General features: G+C 47.7%; 1 long non-coding RNA gene across 3 annotated transcripts in view; it reads left to right on the top strand.

Annotated features, from left to right (window-relative positions):
* LOC147103439 (uncharacterized) overlaps positions 1 to 12,149 on the top strand; it is a 170,821-nt gene extending 158,672 nt beyond the window's left edge. For 2 of the 3 annotated variants that reach the window (XR_015072964.1, XR_015072962.1), the window contains 3 exons: positions 9,154 to 9,282; positions 10,502 to 10,575; positions 11,087 to 12,149. This is a non-coding gene — a long non-coding RNA (uncharacterized LOC147103439). The remainder of the gene's footprint in view (positions 1 to 9,153; positions 9,283 to 10,501; positions 10,576 to 11,086) is intronic. The other variant, XR_015072963.1, reaches the window with a different exon arrangement.
* The last annotated feature ends 5,780 nt before the right edge of the window (positions 12,150 to 17,929 follow it).

The following is a 17,929-nucleotide window of genomic DNA, read 5'->3' as shown; positions in this document are numbered from 1 at the left end:
TGGCTAACAAGGGAAATTAGGGATAGCATAAGATCCGAGGAGAGGACATATAAATTGGCCAGAAAAAGTAATAATCCTGAGGATTGGGAGCAGTTTAGGATTCAACAAAGGAGGACAAAGGGATTAATTAAGAAGGGGAAAATAGAATATGAGAGTAAGCTTGCAGGGAACATAAAAACTAACTGTAAAAGCTTTTATAGATATGTGAAGAGAAAAAGATTGGTGAAGTCAAGCATAGGTCCCTTGCAGTCAGAATCAGGGGAATTTATAATGGGGAACAAAGAAATGGCAGACCAACTAAATACATATTTTGGTTCTATCTTCACAAAGGAGGACACAAATAACCTCCCAGAGATGCTGGGGAACATAGGGTCTGATGAAAGGGTGGAACTGAAATAAATCAGTATTTGTAGGGAAATGGTGTTAAGAAAATTGATGGGACTGAAGGCCGATAAATCCCCAGGGCCTGATAATCTACATCCCAGGGTACTTAAGGAAGTGGCCCAAGAAATAGTAGATGCATTGCTGGTCATCTTCCAGAACGCAATAGACTCTGGAACAGTACCCATGGATTGGAGGGTAGCTAATGTTACCCCACTATTCAAAAAAGGTGGTAGAGAAAAAGCAGGGAATTATAGACCGGGAAGCCTGACATCGGTAGTGGGGAAAATGCTAGAGTCCATTATAAAAGATGTAATAGCAGAGCACTAGGAAAGCAGTGACAGGATCGGACAAAGTCAACATGGATTTCCAAAAGGTAAATCATGCTTGACTAATCTACTGGAATTTTTTGAGGATGTAACTGGTAAAATAGATAAGGGAGAACCAGTGGATGTGGTGTATTTGGACTTTCAGAAGGCTTTCGATAAGGTCCCACATAAGAGATTAGCATGCAAAATTAAGGCACATGGGATTGGGGGCAAGGTATTGACTTGGATAGAGAACTGGTTGGCGGACAGAAAGCAAAGAGTTGGAATAAACGGGTCGTTTTCCGAGTGGCAGGCAGTGACTAGTCGGATACCGCAAGGATCGGTCCTAGGACCCCAGCTGTTCACAATATATATTAATGATCTGGACGAGGGAATTGGATGTAATATCTCCAAATTTGCAGACGACACAAAGCTGTGTGGGAGGGTATGATGTGAGGAGGATGTCGTGAAACTCCAGTACGATTTGGACAGGTTGGGTGATTGGGCAGAAACGTGGCAAATGCATTATAATGTGGATAAATGTGAGGTTATCCACTTTGGTGGCAAAAACAGGAAGGCAGATTATTATTTGAATGGCAATAGATTGGGAGAAGGGGAAGTGCAAAGTGACCTGGGTGTTCTTGTGCACCAGTCGCTGAAGGTAAGCATGCAAGTGCAGCAGGCGGTTAAGAAGGCAAATGGTATGTTGGCTTTTGTAGCAAGAGGGTTCGAGTACAGGAACAACGATGTCTTGCTACAGTTGTACAGGGCCTTGGTGAGACCGCACCTTGAGTATTGTGTGCAGTTTTGTTTGCCTTATCTGAGGAAGGACGTTCTTGCCATGGAAGGAGTGCAGCGAAGATTCACCAGGCTGATACCTGGGATGGCAGGAATGACGTATGAGGAGAGATTGTGTCGATTGGGCTTATACTCACTGGAGTTTGGAAGATTGAGAGGGGATCTCATCGAAACCTATAAAATTCTGTCAGGCCTGGACAGACTAGATGCAGGAAGGATGTTTCTGATGGCCGGGGAGTCCAGAACTAGGGGTCATAGTCTAAGGATAAGGGGTAAGCCATTTAGGACTGAAATGAGGAGGAATTTCTTCACCCAGAGAGTGGTGAACCTGTGGAATTCTCTGCCACAGAGGGCGGTGGAGGCCAGTTCATTAAATATATTCAAGAAAGAGTTGGATATATTTCTTAAGGCTAAAGGGATCAAGGGATATGGGGAGAAGGCAGGGACCGGGTACTGAATTTGGATGATCAGCCACGATCTCATTGAATGGCGGAGCATGCTTGAAGGGCCGAATGGCCTACTCCTGCTCCTATCTTCTATGTTTCTATGTTTCTATGTTTCCCTCCAAGTAAGAAGTGGCCTCCTTATTCTTCCTACCAAAATGTAATAGCTCACATTTATCTGTGTTGAACTTCATTGTCCAATTATATGCAAGCTTATTAATGTCCTCCTGTAATTTGTTGCAGTCCTGTTCAGTATTGACTATCCCCCCAATTTGGTGTCATCCGCAAATTTAGAAATTGTGTTTTTGATTCCAAAGTCTAAATCGTTGATATAAATTGTGAACAACAGTGGTCCCAGCACTGATCCTTGTGGGACACCACTACCCACCTTCTGCCACTGTGAATAGCTACCCTTTACTCCCACTCTCTGCTTTCTGTCTTGAAGCCAGCTGGCTATCCATTCTGCTACTTGTCCCCTGACTCCGCGTTCTCTGCCCTTATTCATCAGTCTATTATAAGGTACCTTATCGAAGGCCTTTTGAAAATCTAGATAAATTACATCTACTGCATTACCCTTGTCTACTCTCTCTGTTACCTCTTCAAAAAATTCAATGAGGTTGGTCAAGCAAGACTTTCCCTTTTGAAATCCATGCTGACTATTCCTTATTATATTATGCATTATAGCATATGGAGTTAGGTGACAGATCAGCCAGGATCTCATTGAATGGCGGAACAGGCTCGAGGGCCTGAATGGCCTCCTCCTGTTCCTATGTCCCTAAAAGGTCACCGATAGTGATCACGAGAAGGAACATTGGCTGATTTTCCCTTCCTTACCCTGGCTACTTGAGACCAATTTAGGCCGCCTGTGTGATTTTGGCCGATGCTCACCAGCACAGCACAGAGTGGGAATCGAAACTGGGAAATGGGAATGTGTTTAGTTCCGTTACATCCTGACTTTGCCAAATCAGTCTTTGAGGGAGCTCTGCTCATATAAAAGATTCCCAACAGTACTGTTAAAACAGGGCATGCTTTATTTTAAGTACTAAAGTGCTGTAAATTTTATAAATAACAAAGTCATTACAAAGCAATCAATGTGTAATGTAATACCATTCAAGCCACTGAATAGCAATATAGCAGTTTATATTGTAATATGAAGGTATACTGCACTGTGGTTATATTTATAATGCAATCAATCAGTTGTTCATTTCCAGTACACTTCAAGGAATTGCAGTAAAATGTTACATTACAATGAAGCCGTTGTTATAGATTAATATTATAATCGCCAACTTATTACGCAGCTACCAGAAGATATATATTGGACATACAATTTCTCTTCAATTAATTGCAGGGTGTTTCTCTATTATGTTAATAACATCACAAACACTTTCCTTCATGTTTCCCTTGTTTTTCTCTTCTACTGAGGTTACTGGGGCCTACCTTTGTTAGAGCCCCAGACTGGGCACGATACCATGGCAGCCAGGATGGAGAGGCCTGAGGAACAAAGTAAGTTCGTCCTCAGACCTTGTCATAACAATTCAGGCACCGCCGGCGTACCGCGGCTGCAGTGTGTACCATCTACAAGATGCACTGCAGCAACTCGCCAAGGCTTCTTCGGCAACACCCCCCAAACCCGGGACCTCTTCCACTGAGAAGGACAAGGGCAGCAGGCGCATGGGAACACCACCACCTCCAAGTTCCCCTCCAAGTCACACACCATCCTGACTTGGAAATATATCGGCCGTTCCTTCATCGTCGCTGGGTCAAAATCCTGGAACTCCCTCCCTAACAGCACTGTGGGAGTACCTTCACCACACGGACTGCAACGGTTCAAGGTGGCGGCTCACCGCCACCTTCTCAAGGGCAATTAGGGATGGGCAATAAATGCTGGCCTTGCCAGCGATGCCCACATCCCAGGAACAAATTTTAAAAATATTAGGCGCCCCGACGCAGCGCGCCTATCTGGGCCTAACCAATCTTAGCCGTTGCCGAGGCTCACAGATAAGACCGATTGGGGGAGGGGGTGGGGGGTGGGGGAGGGGGGGGGGTGTGGATTGGGGGAGGGGGCGGGGTGTGGGGGTAGTTTGGGAGAATGGTGGGGTGGGCAAATAGCGGCCCACAGTTTTGTGGTGCCAGGAGGAGTAGTCCTGTTCCTTCCCACTCCACAAAAACACAACATGTGTAAAGCAGGTGCTACGATGTTGACTTTAGACCACACTGATTCTTGCTGCGAGACAGTTTCACGGACACGAGCAATCCTCATCTCAATGACCACGTGTGAGTCTAAGAATTGATTGCTGGAAGGCTGTTTGACATCACAACTGAGCCCAATTGTGAGCTACCATGGTGACCGCTCTTGGCACCTTCTAACTGGGACAGAGATCCAGATCTGATTCCCCCCCCCCCGCACCCCCTCACCACCCCCCCCACACACCCCCTCACCCCCCCCACCCACCCACCACACCCCACTTCAAAGCTTGGAATATGAAGGCAATTTGCAGCATTCACAACTTCACCCTGCGAACTCATAGGCCTAGAATTTTGGTTGGGGCGCCAAAGTGGCGCAAAAGTCGCCTGAGCGCAGGATTTAGCGCAGCGTTCGAGGCTTCAGCGATCGTCAGATTTTCAGTTTCATTGCCCCTCGAGGGACACGGGGCGAGGCTCGAGGCGCTCCGCGTCCCTCTTAGGGCGCTGAAACTGATTATCGCAGCGCAACGTGCCGCAGCGCCACATGCAGCGGCACGGCACACTGCGGTACTGCAGGCCTTCCTCCCACTGTTAAGGGGGAGGGGCCTGCAACAGCACGATCCCCGCTCGCGAGTGCCGGCAAACGAGCCCGGCACCAAGGAGAAGTGCCGAGCTCTCGGGAAACAGCTGGCAATGCCGCGGAGGGGGGGTTAGGAGGCCGGGGACGGAGGTGCTGGCAGGCGGCCGCCCCGCACCTCCACCTTCACTTGCGCCGCTGCCGGCACAGTAAGGCCCCGTGAACCGGGCGCGGGTAGTGAATGGCGCAACTGCGGCGTTCGCTACCAAATATCGCGAATGGGGCGCGAATGGGGCGCTGCGCACACCGATGACGTCATTGGTGGCGGCGCAGCGCAAAAGGCTAACGCCACCATTATCGCCCCAACTCAATATCGCGGGAGGTGCAGCCAGTGGCGCTACAGCCACTGCCTGCCTCTTTAGGCGCTAACAAGTGGCGCTACTCACCCAATTTCTCCCCCATAGAATCATAGAATGGTTACAGCACAGAAGGAGGCCATTCAGCCCGTCGAGCCCGTGCCGGCTCTCTGCGAGAGCACTTCAGCTAGTCCCACTCCCCGCTCCCTTTCCCTGTAGCCCTGCAAATTCTTTTCCTTCAGGTCCCTATCCAACTCCCTTTTGAAAACTACGATTGAGTCTGCCTCCACCACCCTTTCAGGCAGCGCATTCCAGATCCTATCTCAGCAGAAATCAGAGATCAAAACTGGGAACATTTTGCATGAAAACTCAGGAGTGCCACCGATCAGATGAGCCAACCTCTGCAACCAATTCTCTGATCTGTTCTCCCGTCAAGCCACTGGCACGTATTTGGGAATTTTTTGGCTATAATCCACTCTTTTGGTTCAAGAAGTTAGAATCTATCGATTAGATAACAGCCTTCTAACCACTTTCTGCTATCTTTCATGCTACACATCATTGATGGAACCTAAAGCTGCATGTTATAATTAAAAGACAGAGATCAGCAAATTTATTTTTAATTGGTATATGGGTAGACTTTACATATCAGTGCTCCTGCTCAGTGTTTGGTGCAACAGGAATATATTGAGAATTTTGGTGGGACGGTCAGTGTGCGATTTTCTGTCAGAAGCACTGATGTGTAAAATCTACCCCATAGAAGGAAGAACCGGGGCTAGAGATTCGGCTCCATAACGCCCGGTTTTTTCGGCGCAACGGGTGCCGTTTTGTGTCCAAAATGGCGTCTGCGCCACACGTGTCACAATCTGGTGCAGGTCGCGCCAGATGCCATCTTGGCAAAGGCCGAACAAGAGGCGTTCATTACCCATGTCTGAGGCAGCCAGCGCCAGTGCTGATCGCCTCCGGGAAAACCAGCGCTAAAACAGCACGGAATTTTAAAAAAAAGCTAAGTACTTACTGACATGAACCAGTCATTCATGAAAGAAAGACTTATGAAATAATACTGAGCGGCCTACGGGTGGCGCTGTCCAGGGAGAGTATAAATACTCGGGCATGGGCCCAGCTTGCTCAGGACATTCTTTTACAGGAACTAGTGAAGGACACAACTAGACCTCCATGTTGTAAAACAGTTGATTAAAGCTTTGTTTAACGCTTAGACCAAGTGCCTAGTAGTTTTCTTACGTCACTTACCATAATCAAAGCCACTCCTGGTCCTGAGATCTCTGACCTCACTCCCGACTCCGACCTCCTAGCCGGACTCCCCCACTCTCCCCCCTACCCCACTCCCAGCTCCAAATAATACTCCAGACCCCCTGCGATCTTCTTCCCCGACCCCCCGACAGCGCTCCGATTGCTCTCCGAGGCCCAGCCGCCCCTCCTCCAGGCCCCCTGCCATCTTCTTCCCCGATCACTTACCTGAAAATTGGCACACGGACCAGTGCGGGCTCCCACCGCTGAGCCAGCTACAGGACAATGAGGTCTCAGGCCCCAAATCCGGCACTCCTTGGACCCCCCCATTTGATCACGGGCTGTCAGCACTCTGCGGGTAAGGCGCCAAAAAAGGGACACTACCGAATTTTAGGTCCTTGTATTTAAATAGCCTTATTGCAACCTCAGGGCATCTCAAAGTGCTTCACAGCTAATGAATGATACAGTTTTTATGAATCCCAACACAGCAGTCATTAAAGAAAAAGAAAGACTTGCATTTCTACAGCGCCTTTCACGACCACCGGACGCCCCAAAGCGCTTTACAGCCAATGAAGTACTTTTTGAAGTGTAGTCACTGTTGTAATGTGGGAAACGTGGCAGCCAATTTGTGCACAGCAAGCTCCCACAAACAGCAATGTGATAATGACCAGATAATCTGTTTTTATTAGGTTGATTGAGGGATAAATATTGGTCAGGACACCAGGGATAATTCCCCTGCTCTTCTTCGAAATAGTGCCGTGGGATCTTTTATGTCCACCTGAGAGAGCAGACGGGGCCTCGGTTTATCCAAAAGATGGCACCTTCGACAGTGCGGCACTCCCTCAGCACTGCACTGGAGTGTCAGCCTAGATTTTTGTGCTCAAGTCTCTGGAGTGGGACTTGAACCCACAACCTTCTGAGGGTGCTACCCACTGAGCCACAGCTGACACAGTAGCTGCATCACTAAGAGGTACATTAACACTTAAAAAATATCTTTATGCACCACAGCAAAGAATTACAAAGCCACACTGAGTTGAGGCCGCAGCTTTGACTGCAAGCCTATAATATAAATGGGATGGCCTTATTGCCTCTGGTGACAGAGTGCCAGCTCGAGAGATGTTTTTCCCTTGTACTATTGGAGGTACAGAGCATCTGCTCAGAGAATGTCAGCTTGGCTGCACTGATATCATCGGAAAGTTTGTTCAGCCCCACACCAGGACTGGAGCATAGAATCTTGGCTGATCCTGCAGTGAACTGCATTTGAAGAAGAGCAGGGGAGTTCTCCCAGTGTCCTGGGGCTAACACGCATCCCTCAACCAACATTGCTAAAAAAACAAAACCAGATTAACTGGTCGGTATCACGTTGCTATTTGTAGGATCCTGATGTCCGCATATTGGCTGCTGCCTTTTCTACATTACAACAGTGACGACTTCATTGGCTGTAAAGTGCTTTGGTCATGAAAGGTGCTATAGAAATGCAAGTCTTTCTTTTTGAAGTACAGAGGAGGTGCTGCATTGTCAGAGGTGCTATTTTTCAGGTGAGATATTAAACCTGTGACCTTTTGCCAGGATCACATGAATATTAAATATCTCATAAAACATTTTAAACACGAGCAGAGAGGTCTCCAAGTGCTGTGGCCAACCTTCCTCACTCAACCATCTTTCATTTAATTGCTGTTTGTGGGCACTTGGTTTGCCCATTTAAATGCTTCTCAACAACAACTTGTATTTATACAGCACCTTAAACATAGTAAAATGTCCCAGGGCGCTTCACAGGAGCGATTATGAAACAAAATTTGACACCAAGCCATATAAGGAGATATTAGGGCAGGTGATCAAAAGCTTGGTCAAAGAGGTAGGTTTTAAGGAGCGTCTTAAAGATGGGGAGAGAGGTAGCAAGGCGGGGAGGTTTAGGGAGGGAATTCCAGAGCTTAGGGCCTCGGTAGCTGAAGGCACGGCCACCAATGGTGGAGCGATTAAAGAGGCCAGAATTGGAGGAGCGCAGAGGTCGCAAAGGGTTGTAGGGCTGGAGGAGGTTACATAGACATAGAAGATAGGAGCAGGAGTAGGCCATTCGGCCCCTCGAGCCCACTCCACCATTTAATGAGATCATGGCTGATTATCCAAATTCAGTACCCTGTCCCTGCTTTCTCTCCATATCCCTTGATCCCTTTAGCCTCAAGAAATATATCCAACTCCTTCTTGAATATATTTAATGAATTGGCCTCAACTGCCCTGTGTGGCAGAGAATTCCACAGGTTCACCACTCTCCGGGTGAAGAAATTCCTCCTCATCTCAGAGGAAGGGAGGGGCGAGGTGTTGTCCGAACGGGAGCCAATGCCCTTCAAATGTAATTACTTGTGAAGCATTTTGCGATGTTTCTGGAGGATGTAACGAGGCGCTATGTAAATGCGAGCATTGCTTTAAAGTTTTCAAATGTTACGAGCCACGTCCGGTGGTGCCCATCACCACAGGCTGCCATTTGTCTGTCTGCGATGGCTTTTGCTTCACTGGCCAAATGGATCCTTCCCAGACATTAGGGACGGCCGGCAGCCAGAAACTAACAGCCGCAGTTGTGATTTTGAATCGATTGTGCCTACCCCATTGTCTTTGTGTTGCTGGCTGCTAGTTTTGGAATCGGAATTACAAGTTAAAAATAGCGAATGAGGTACTCAGCATATCAGAGGTTCTCCTCTGAGAGCCGCTCTACAATCCAACCCGGCTATATGTATGAGAAAGAGTTTACTGTTTTCCATCACAACGGCTTTAATCACAATGAAATCCTTGCCTTCCCGAGATACGCAGATATTGCAAAAGCTGTGATACTTTTGAGATGTAAATGTTCTGTTTTACATTTGTAGGAGATCGCTTGGATGCAGTTGGTCAGGACGGAGAGTATAATCTCGACACCCCCACATGATGATTGAATTACAAGCTTTGAGCCAAGCAAGGCAATAGAATGTGGTGGAATTAAGGGTCAAAAACCTCAGGTGACTCCTTCCAATTTGACGTGCTAAACTTATAATTCAGTGACAATTAAAAAAAAAATGTTGTAGACTTTATTTTCCCAGCTCCCCGCTGAACTGTTCAGCTCAATCAGCCTGCCAACGTGACAACCGACCCACGGAGAAGAACAAAGCAATGTCCCAGGGTTTGATCCTGCACACACTGGGACAGAGTCTATAAGTAACTAGGCAACAAACCGCATGCCCGCTACCATGGAGGCTGTGTGTTTCTTTTGTTGAAACTGTTGATTCAGACACAGGTCCTGCTATTTGAGGCCTGTGTCTACGCACCAGATAGTAATGCGTTTCTTACTGGTCAGGAGTGCTTAAATGAGTTTCCTATATGAGTAAAACAAAGAGACACACAGCACAATCTACTCTGTTTCTGTTTGGCAGTGTTTCCCATCTGAATCTTGACATCGCCCCACAAGCTTACTGAATGAACTCAACCATTCTCTCCTGCCTTCAACTCTGTGTGACTTTGTAATTCTTTGCTGCGGTGCATAAAGATAGTTTTTAAAGTGTTAATATACCTCTTAGTGCTACAGCTACTGTGTCAGCTGTGGCTCAGTGGGTAGCACTCCTGCCTCTGAGACAGAAGGTTGTGGATTCACAGTCCCACCCCAGAGACTTGAGCACAAAAAAACCTAGGCTGACTCTCCACTGCAGTGCTGAGGGAGTGCTGCACTGTCGGAGGTGCTGTCTTTCGGATGAGATGTTAAACTGCTCTGCTCTCTCAGGTGGACATAAAAGATCCCATGGCATGTGACATAAGAAAACGACTAGGCACTTGGTCTAAGCATTAAACAAAGCTTTAATCAACTGTTTTACAACATGGAGGTCTAGTTGTGTCCTTCACTGGTTCCTGTTAAGAATGTCCTACACAAGCTGGGCCCATGCCTGAGTATTTATACTCTCCCTGGACAGCACCACCCGCAGGCCGCTCAGTTGATTCATGTCAGCACTATTCCAAAGACAAACAGGGGAGTTATCCCCGGTGTCCTGGGGCCAATATTTATCCCTCAATCATCACTAAAACAGATTATCTGGTCATTATCACATTGCTGTTTGTGGGACCTTACTGTGCACACATTGGCTGCCATGTTTCCCACATTACAACAGTGACCACACTTCATCGGCTGTTAAGCGCGTTGGGACATTGTGAAAGGCGCTATATAAATGCAAGTCTTTCTATCTTTTTCAGTAACAACACTTGTAGAATATGCTTATCGCAAGTAGAATAAAACTGGTCTACACTTAAGAAGTCTACGTTAAGAGGTGGGTTTGGCTCTGATGATTGCTCTTGCTGGCTAAGTCATTGGGCAGTTGAATCATTCAGACCAGGCAGGTCTCAGGTTTGATCAGTGGTCCTTGGCAAGATAGTGGGACAACTGGCCTTAGCATCCCTGGGTTAGGGAATGGAAAAATCAACGAGGGTTCTCACTCCTGATGGCTCGTCAGTGATTCTTACCGGAGATACATATGTTGACATCTGGTAGGGACAAGATGGGCCTTTGTGGTGGTGCCCCCCATAGGGAACAGCCTCCTGACACTCACTTTCTAGGCAGACATCTGAAGCTTGCCCCCATGAGTGGCGGCCTGAGAAACCAAAAGCAAAATACTGTGAATGCTGGAAATCTGAAATAAAAACAGAAAATGCTGGACATACTCAGCAGGTCGGGCAGCATCTGTGGAGAGAGAAACAGGGTCAACGTTACGGTCATTTCAGTTCTGATGATGGGTCATCGACCCGAAATGTTAACTCTTGTTTCTCTCTCTCTCCCCACAGATGCTGCCTGACCTGCTGAGTATTTCCAGCATTGTGTGTTTTTATTCCTGAGAAACCAAATGCTAGTGAGGAGTTGATACCTTCAGAGGTGGAGGAGAGGGAAGACAATTGACAGAATAAAGAGGAAGAATAAAAATGAAAAATATAAATTCTGCTCAATTTGTCTCTGAAATTGTATGGAAAATCCATAAACTGTTGAGTGCACAGAAAACTGCCCTGCAAACATAGCCAATACAATACATTCTGTTCTTCAGAACGCAACACAATGAAGTTTCCCATTTTACTTAAAATAAACTGAAGCATGAAAGCCAAGAGCAACAAAACCTGTTTAAAAACCTGATATCTGGCATTCAGAGAGGTTACACAGCTCCTTAGGCACAGCACTGAGTTAAAGTAAATGAAAGCGTGAGGAGTGTTTTTTTGAGAGCGGTTTGACATCGTGGCTCGGTGCTGTCCATGTCCTGGTGGAGCGACACTGCAGCTATCTCCCTGCGTGTATGTTTTGAAGTCCGCTGCCGGTCCCCGGCAGGTGCTCTGGAAGCTGCGTAGCTGTGCAAAGGTTGGAGTTCCACGGCAGATTGGGAAACCCACGAAAAAAAGTGGGCCATCAGCACCGCTGATGGAACGAAATAGGCCAGATAATGTACACTTGAGAGTGCCCTCGACAGTGCAAGACTGTGCACCACCTGTCCCTGCTACTCTAGTAAGTCACTTGATCAGCATTGTGCCCCGCACTCAAGTTAAGGAGTAGGGAATATTTTTGGGTTACGTTAAATATAAGGAAAAAAATTATTTCTCATCAATTTTGTCCAGTTTTTCTCTGCTCCTTCTTGGGATATGGGCATGACCTTGCCTAAGTCACTGCTCCTCACGTGTGAGTCTTCACAGTGAATGTTGGCAGGCCACTCTCCCATAAGGGGGCTTCGTAGCCAGCTCCAATCCTTTCCTCACTTGAAAGAAAAGAAAGTCTTGCATTTATATAGCGCCTTTCAGATGTCCTAAGTGCTTTACAGGCAATTAAGTATTTTTGAAGTGTAGTCACTGTTGTAATGTAGGAAATTTGGCAGCAAGCTCCCACAAACAGCAATGTGATCATGACCAGATAATCTGTTTTTAGGGATGTTGATTGAGGGATCAATATTGGCCCCAGGACACCGGGGATAACTCCCCTGCTCTTCTTCGAAACAGTGGCCATGGAATCTTTTACACCCACCTGAGAGAGCAGACGGGGGGTCTCAGTTTAACATCTCATCCGAAAGACGGCACCTCCGACAGTGCAGCACTCCTTCAGTACAGCCCTGGGAGTGTCAGCCTGGATTTTTGTACTCAAGTCTCATGGAGTGGGACTTGAACCCACGACCTTATGAATCAGAGGCGAGGGCCACGGCTGACATGCTGTTGCATTTGATAAACACACATGGATACTTCCAGCTGGATAGTGATCAGAAGTGGGAATCTTGGCCAGCATTGTTGTCCCTAGCAACCCAGAAGGCTGAGGCCTACTCACTGCCCACTGTCCCAGCAGAGAACAGCTAATTTAGCAAAATGATATACTGGTTAAGAAGTATCAGGTTTTTTTTCTTTTTTGCTTCTGATCTTCTCCCCTTATTCCCTCGCAAATATTGGTTGTTCTATAATTCAATGACCAACGGGGAAACAATGAAGAAAGGCAGAGCCGGACCAGTAAAAAAAAGCAGCATTGTGCATCGTACAACAACTTGCATTTATATAGTGCCTTTAAAATAGTAAAACGCCCCAAGACACTTCACAGGAGCCACATAAGGAGATATTAGGGCAGGTGACCAAAAGCTTGGTCAGAGAGGTCGGTTTTAAGGAGCGTCTTAAAAGAGGAGAGAGAGGTAGAGAGGCGGAGAGGTTTAGGGAGGGAATTCCAGAGTTTAGGGCCTCAGTAGCTGAAGGCACGGCCACCAATGGTGGAGCGATTAAAATCGGGGATGCTCACGAGGCCAGAATTAGCGGAGCGCAGATATCCCGGAGGTGTATCGTACTATGCTTGGAGACCAATGGCTCAAACAACAGGAAACCAGGTATAGCAGATCGTGATAGGAAAGTAGGCGACTAAACTGAGTGACTGTGAACTAATTGAAAATAGAACATTGCCAAAGCAAGTATCATCAAAAAATGGCTCAGCAAGTTTATTCAGTGAATAGCTGAACCAGACAGGCCTGGAAGGTCCAAGTTTAATCCTTGATTAGTGTTTAGTTGGTTGATCTGAGCTGAGATGCAGGCAGGGGATGTGGGTAGGGTGGGGGGTGGTCTATAACTGACATTATCACTCCTGGGTTAGAGAGATTCCCACTCTGCATTGTTGTCCAGCGAGCCCTGCCCAAAATACACTTGTGGATCAGCTGGCACTTACTGTCAAAGGTCAGAGACCAATAATGGTCATTTTAGTCAGGTAGATTGAGGCCAGCCGGCACACTTGGAAGGAGTCAATGTTGTCAGGCAAGAGGGGAGGCAAGAAGAGACAATAAAACCGTGCCAACCAGGGGTGGTCCGTGGGGCAGTATGGCAGTGGGGCAGTATGGTGGCGGGGCAGCATGGCGGTGGGGCAGCATGGCGGTGGGGCAGTATGGCGGTGGGCAGTATGGTGGGGCAGTATGGCGGTGGGGCAGTATGGTGGCAGGGCAGTATGGCAGTGGGGCAGTATGGCGGTGGGGCAGTATGGCGGTGGGGCAGTATGGTGGGGCAGTATGGTGGGGCAGTATGGCGGCGGGGCAGTATGGCGGTGGGGCAGTATGACGGCGGGGCAGTATGGCAGTGGGGCAGTATGGCGGCAGGGCAGTATGGCGACGGGGCAGTATGGCGGTGGGGCAGTATGGCGGTGGGGCAGTATGGCAGTGGGGCAGTATGGCGGCAGGGCAGTATGGTGCAGCACCAACCCACAGCACCTTGGAATGATGGGATGTGGATTCAAGCCACTTTGGGGAAGCTATCATATATCTTTTCTTAGCTTTCACCCCTCCATTCTTGAAGGTGCTTGACTTGTGCTGAGGTCCAGTTCTACAGCCACCTGAACATGTGTGAGCACCATGGCTTAGATTTCCTTTATGCTAGTGACCCAGATTCAAATTACCTCAAGGTTTATTTTCTCTTCCTTCCTGAAGACACCGATATTCAGTTGCACAGGTGCCAGCGGCCTTCCAATACCTCATCAAATGGCATTTCTGAGTTGAGCTAGACCAATCAATGGTGGAGGACATGGTGGCTGAGTTGGATCCTATCTTCAGCCAAACTCCCCACCAGTGCACTTTCCAACCACAATCATTGGACAGCAAACACAGGAGCCCTGGCTGGTTTCCCCTTCACTAGCCCAGGATTGCTGAAGTCAATTATTTGTTTTTATTATTCATTCTCGGGATATGGGCATTGCTGGCAAGGCCGGCATTTATTGCCCATTCCTAGTTAGAGAGCATCCTGACGAACTGTATCACAGTGTGGTATAGCAGCTGTACCTCCTGTAACCGGAAAGCCCTGCAGCGGGTAGTCAAAACTGCCCAACGCATTACCGGCACCCGGCTACCGACCATTGAGAACATCTACCAGAAACGCTGTCTACGGAGGTCACTGACCATCATCAAAGACCCTACCCACCCCAGCCACAGTTTGTTCGCCCCCCTGCCATCTGGGAGACACTACAGATGCATTCGCACCCGAACGACCAGATTTAGGAACAGCTTCTTTCCCAGGGCTGTCATCCTACTGAACTCTGCTAATAAACTCTAAAGCCTGCACATCTGTCAATGCACTTTATTATGTTTATGTTTATGTTACAAGCCAAATGTATGTTAAATGTCTTAATCTAAATGTACACACTCGGGAGCCGCAAGCTTACATTTCGTTGTACTGCACTTGTGCACTAACAATAACAATAAAGTTGATTATTATTATTATTATTATTAGTTGCCCTTGAGAAGGTGGTGGTGAGCCGCCTTCTTGAACCGCTGCAATTCCTGTGGTGAAGGTGCTCCCACAGTGCTGTTAGTTCCAGGATTTTGACCCAGCGACGATGAAGGAACGGAAACATACGTCCAAGTCAGGATGGTGTGTGACTTGGAGGGGAACTTGGAGGTGGTGGTGTTCCCATGCGCCTGCTGCCCTTGTCCTTCTAGGTGCTAGAGGTCGCGGGCTTGGGAAGTGCTGCCGAAGTGATGTACTGTCACCTCGACTGAGACTAGCAAACGTAGCACAGGACGGGGATTGAAAGGAAACTTTATTTTAAAGGAACAGTTACGCCGTTTGTTTTCCATTGGTGGTGAAGGATTTTGTTTAGGGTGGCCTGGTGCGTAGTGTAACTACAATTTAAAATTGCTGAACATAACTGGTACTGGTACAAGACAAAATTAATGTTAAATACAGTTCAATAGAAAGCTTAATTCTTTATAAAATGATAGAAAAATGCTCCTTCTAATATAGTTGGAGGCTAGTGATCGAGCTCTGTGCCTGTGCTTAATGCAGGCGGCGAGCTCTGCGTTTCCTTATGAAAGAATGATGAGAGGAAGCAAAGTAATTCCGTATGATCTACTCAGATACGGCACCAGTGTGATACCCGCACCAAGAGCAGGACACTGCCATTAGTGTAATGACATTGTAAACCCTTTCATAAGGCACGCTTACAATTTCACTACACTGAGCACACACAGGAAAATCATCCCTCGAAATGGATATTTCTTCTGATCTCCCTTGATTGTGTTGTACTCAAAGCACATGAAACAGAATGCAAATGCTTTGTTAGGATGTAAGAATATGAAAAAGTCCCCCTACCACAACAACTTGTATTTATATAGCACCTTTAGTGTAGTAAAACATCCCAAGGCGCTGCACAGGAGTCTTACAAGACAAAAATTTTGACACCGAGCCACATAAGGATAAATTAGGGCAGGTGACCAAAAGCTTGGTCAAAGAGGTAGATTGTAAGGAGCGTCTTAAAGGAGGAAAGAGAGGTAGCGAGGCGGAGAGGTTTAGGGAGGGAATTCCAAAGCTTAGGGCCCAGGCAGCTGAAGGCACGGCCACCAATAATTGAGCGATTATAATCAGAGATGCTCAAGAGGGCAGAATTAAAGGAGCGCGGATATCTCAGGGGGTTGTGGGGTTGACGGAGATTACAGAGATGGGGAGGGGGGAGGCCATAGAGGGATTTGAAAACAAGGATGAGAATTTTGAAATCGAGGCGCTGCTTAACTGGGAGCCAATGTAGGTCAGCGAGCACAGGGGTGATGGGCGAACGGGACTTGGTGGGAGTTAGGACACGGGCAGCCGAGTTTTGGATGAGCTGAAGTTTATGTAGGGTAGAATGTGGGAGGCCGGCCAGGAGTGCGTTGGAATAGTCAAGTCTAGAGGTAACAAAGGCATGGATGAGGGTTTCAGCAGCAGATAAGCTGAGGCAAGGGCGGAGACTGGCAATGTTATGGAGGTGGAAATAGGCGGTCTTTGTTATGCTGCGGATATGTAGTCGGAAGCTAATTTCAGGGTCAAATATGACACCAAGGTTGCGAACAGTGTGGTTCAGCCTCAGACAGATGTTAGGGAGAGGGATGGAGTCAGTGGCTCGGGAACGGAGTTTGTGGCGGGGACCGAAAACAATGGCTTCGGTCTTCCCAATATTTAATTGGAGAAAATTTTTGCTCATCCAGAACTGAATGTCGGACAAGCAGTCTGACAATTTAGAGAACATGGAGGGGTCGAGAGAAGTGGTGCTGAGGTAGAGCTGGGTGTCGTCAGTGTACATGTGGAAACTGACGCTGTGTTTTCAGATGATGTCGCCAAGGGGCAACATGTAGATGAGAAATAGGAGGGGGCCAAGGATAGATCCTCAGGGGACACCAGAGGTAACGATACGGGAGCGGGAAGAGAAGCCGTTGCAGGTGATTCTCTGGCTACAATTAGATAGATAAGAATGGAACCAGGCGAGTGCAGTCCCACCCAGCTGGACGACTCTGGTGGAGAGGTGTTGGAGGAGGATGGAGTGGTCAATCGTGTCAAAACTGCAGACAAGTCAAGAAGGATGAGGAGGGATAGTTTACCTTTGTCACAGTCACAAAGGATGTCATTTGTGACTTTGATGAGAGCCAGTTCAGTACTGTGGCGGGGCGGAAACCTGATTGGAAGGATTCAAACATGGAGTTGTGGGAAAGATGGGCACGGATTTGGGAGGCGACAACACGTTCAAAGACTTTGGAGAGGAAAGGGAGGTTGGGGCAGAGGGGTCAAGGGTTGGATTTTTGGAGGAGAGGGGTGATGATGGCAGGTTTGAGGGAGAGGGGGACAGTACCTGAGGAGAGAGAACCGTTAACAATGTCAGCTAACATGGGAGCCAGAAAAGGAAGTTGGGTGGTCAGCAGTTTTGTGGGGCTGAGGGAACAGGAAGTGGGTCTCATGGACAAGATGATTGCGGAGAGGTCATGAGGGGAGATCGGAGAGAAACTGGAGAAAGATGTGAGATCAGGGCTACGGCAGGGGGGAACTTTAGAGGAAGTTTGGCCTGGTGGGCTAGGGGAAGGAAGGGAAGTGGCAGAGGCAGCTGAACGGATGGTCTCAATCTTAGAGACAAAGAAGTCTGTGAGCTCCTCACACTTGTTGTCGGAGTTGAGGGTGGAGGTTAGACGGGTTTAAGAAGACGGTTAGTAGTGGAGATTAGAAGCCAGGTTTTATCTTTGCATTCCAGAATGATTCTGGAATAGTGAGCAACTTTGGCAGACGAGAGCAGGACCCCGATAATGCTTTACGTGGTCCAACCAGATCTACCACTGGAAGAATGAACCAAGCATAAAAATGCAGTAAGATTTAGCAGAGATCCAGTTTCCTGGATGATCTCACCTGGGT

Source organism: Somniosus microcephalus, chromosome 20 (genome assembly GCF_052327205.1).
Source record: "Somniosus microcephalus isolate GS21.2 chromosome 20, FLI_Smic_1.0, whole genome shotgun sequence".
Lineage (NCBI taxonomy): Eukaryota > Metazoa > Chordata > Chondrichthyes > Squaliformes > Somniosidae > Somniosus > Somniosus microcephalus.
This window is presented reverse-complemented; position numbering and strand designations above follow the sequence as displayed.